Source organism: Tiliqua scincoides, chromosome 6 (genome assembly GCF_035046505.1).
Source record: "Tiliqua scincoides isolate rTilSci1 chromosome 6, rTilSci1.hap2, whole genome shotgun sequence".
In the NCBI taxonomy this organism is placed as follows: Eukaryota; Metazoa; Chordata; class Lepidosauria; order Squamata; family Scincidae; genus Tiliqua; species Tiliqua scincoides.
This window is the reverse complement of record NC_089826.1, coordinates 36,314,900-36,318,402: the sequence shown is the minus strand read 5'-3', so window position 1 is coordinate 36,318,402 and position 3,503 is coordinate 36,314,900. Positions and strand designations below refer to the sequence as shown.

The window sequence follows — 3,503 nt, the reverse complement described above, 5'->3', positions numbered from 1 at the left end:
TGGTGCTGGGCCAGTGCTACTGGCACTGAACCTCAGCACCACCAAAAGGATGGCGCGCTGCCACCAGGGTAGCGGTGATGGAGGGAAGGCATGGGGAGGGAGGAACTGGGTGAGGGGAGGGGAGGATTGGACCCATGAGGGGAGTGGAGACAGCGACAGCATCTGCTGATGCTTCCTGAAACCCCCTGCGAGCCAGGCGACCCAACACAGGCCTCCTCACCTCTGTGCCTGGGCATAGAGCCAAGGCATTGCCGCTGGCTACTGTCTGCCTGGAGGAATGGGAGCAAATCTCCCTTCCCCTGAGGAGACCTTGGTGGCAGCCATGACACCCACAGGAGCCTGCTGTTGCCATTTTGGTGCCACTGGAGCCCTGGGTGCTGCCGGCTTCAGGACTAGGCCTCAGGCAACCCTAAGTCATTCACTGGAAAAAAGTACCTTGCAAGAGAAGGTTCAATCTTATGCTTACAGTAGAATACAGTATACGAGTCCTGTTGGATCAGGCCAAGGCCCATAAAGTCCAGCTTCTTGTATCTCACAGTAGTTCACCAAATGCCTCTGAGAGCACACAACCTGATCCTGGTGCCTTCCCTTGCATCTGGCATTCGGCAATAAGCTACCTCTAAAACTTATAGGTTGCATACAGTCATACAGTGCTGATTCAAATTGTTAGAAGATTCAAGCATAACGCAACGAGGTTTCCTATTAGTTGTGCTATATTTACATTTTTAAATTGATTTCTTTTTTGTGGCCATAAACCTGTTTGCTTTTAAATCTATTTTTTTCTATACTTTCATACACAGTTTTCATAAAGGTTTCTCGGCATGCACAATTGACTTCCCTATGAATATTTTATACAAGCTTTACGTATGTGATTAGCTATCCATTTTAATGACATTTGGGTTTTATTCAATTAAAAAAAAAATCATAACTAATCATTTTCTTGCCGGCAGCATTTCCACAAGCTTTCAATTCTAATAAAAGTTCATTATTTCTGTTGAAGTGGCAGTGAGATTTCTGCAATTATGTTATATATGATATCATTGTTTTCAACAATTCTTTCCCAATTTTCAAGTACTTACTACTCAACAGAGTTCAAAGGAAACAAACGGTTATTGGCAATTTTATGCAGATGTACAGACAGATGTAAATAAAACCCCCTGCACTGTGCATCTTTAGGGGTTTGTATGTTATTCCTATGCACTGGTGGACAACGAGATGCCATGCTCTAACCCATATGAGATAGAGCTACCCCCTACAGGATGAGGAAGAGGGGGACAGGAATGCCACACTCTTGTTCCTGACTTTGTGTAGCTTCTGACATCTCTGGGTGAAACTCTGTGATTCAGACACTGCTCCTTCAATAAGCTCCTTGATAGTTGTTTTTTTATATATGTTTATTAACAGCCCTGTCCTATCCCCTGCCACTAGTGTTGATGCAGCCGTGTCAAAGGGTCCCATTCTGTCCAACCGATCCTATCCAGTGCTGATGTAGGCACAATCCAACCCCTAGGTAAGGGAACAAATGTCCCCTTGAGGAGCAGTCTGTGACTGCCCCACTACCACAGGATGCAGTGTACATCCTGTTGGTACGGCGGCATCAGTGCTGGAAATTGGGATAGAATTGAGACCAAAAAGGCATGGACTGCATTCTATGGTAGGGGAAGTGACATGAAGGCAAACTGGGGATAAGTAGAAAAAATTTGCACTTATCTACAAGTTAACTGTTAACTGTTAAAGTTGCTGTTAACTGCAGCAACTGTTACCCTACACATACCTGATCTCATCTGATCTTAGAAGCTAAGCAGGGTCAGGCCTGGTTTGTACTTGGATGGGAGACCGCCTGGGAATACCAGGTGCTGTAGGCTTATACCATAGTCTTTCAAGACTGAAGTTGCCAACCTACAAGTTAACCCTCAGGCTGCCTATGGGTTTCCTTGCACATAACCACCTACAATATTTTGGGCACAGGAGGTTTACAAAAGATGGGATTCAGATCCAGCATATACCATTGTTTCCAGATCCACCCCTTCCCTCCCACCTCACCTCCCCCTCCGGTTCCTCCCTGCTCCCTGCCCAGAAACACTCCTGTTCCTCCCATTCCCTTCCTCAGCCCTCCCACTGCACACCTCCACCACTTCCTTACCTGGGGCTGTAAGGAATTGCACTACTGGTCTCACTGTGCTCACCAGTAGTGTCAGCAAGCAAGCATGGCGTTGCCACATGCTACATACTATATCCAGGCATTTGTGCCTGGTTCCTGATACTTCTCCAGTAGCCTAAATCCAATAGTATTGGTCATATGTCTATTATAACCTATAGTATCAATTTTTAAATGCCTTAAGAACAGTAAAAGAATTAGAAATATCTTGCCTCTTGAATTTGGGGTATAAATTGAATTGCCTAAACTATACCATTCTGGACTCAAAATGTACAAGTGTTTACTCCTTGATGTGCCCTTTATATTTTTTTTTTGTTTTCTGAGAGCACTTTAACCAATCTGTGGTTTGAATAATAATTTTAACTTGTTGTGGTTAACTGTTCTTTGTTTGTATATTTGACTATTATAAATATAACCAAGTTTTTTTTTTTATTACTGATAATCAAGACTTAAATATGTCAAATAATTATACTTCTGTTACAAAATGGAGGCTAGAATACAAACATTACACCTGTCCATATTAAATGACTAACGGTGCAATCCAAAGGCCAGCATACATCCCTTGCACCAGCCCGGAGGTGTTACAAAAGTGCCGTAAGGCACTTCTGCGCCACTGTGGGAGGAAGCAGGTCAGTGTATGGACGTGTGCTGGCCTGCCTTAACCAGCACAGGGGTCTGGGGAGGGTGGTCTGGGGCTTTCCAGGGCAGGGGGGAGGGTGGGCTGCCTGAGGGGGGCCATATACTAACCTCCCTCTTGGGTAGCAACCTCTTGGTGTCGCAGATCTGAATATCCCAATTAGGGCTGCTGCCATGCTACCTGGGGTAAGGAGAATCAATTCCCCTTGCCCTGGGTTACAACACAGTCAGCCCCACCACTGAGCTGGATACAGCGCAGCACAGTCAGCCTGACTGTTCCAGTGCAGGTTAGGATTGGACTGTAAAAGCCCATTCTCTCACTCTCTCTCTCTCTCTCAATTGAATAGGGGAAGATTCCCATGTTTAAATTATGCAACCCACATCCAGAAGATTTAATTGTTGAGATTTAACTGGCAAAACTTCTCTGCTTTTAATGCTAGCATGCCATTAATTCGGAAAACTATACAAAGTGCTATCTTTGCTGAAAAGTGATTCTGAAGTTATTTTATGAAAAGATCCCATTGCGGTGGGGAAAAAAGTTAACATTTAATTGATCATGCTTAAATTTGTAAGGTTTCTATATTTATAGACTGCTACATTTGTTCATATAAAGCAACTGTTAATAAATTTGAAGTGCAATTATGCTCCATTTTGTTCTTTCTTAATTTCCTTATTGTTGCGACAGAAGAGAAAGTAGAATTAATCAACT

At 43.8% G+C, this 3,503-nt stretch overlaps 1 pseudogene; it reads left to right on the top strand.

The window, feature by feature from the left end:
• The first annotated feature begins 1,745 nt into the window (after positions 1-1,745).
• Positions 1,746-1,865, top strand: LOC136656339 (5S ribosomal RNA; annotated as a pseudogene).
• The last annotated feature ends 1,638 nt before the right edge of the window (positions 1,866-3,503 follow it).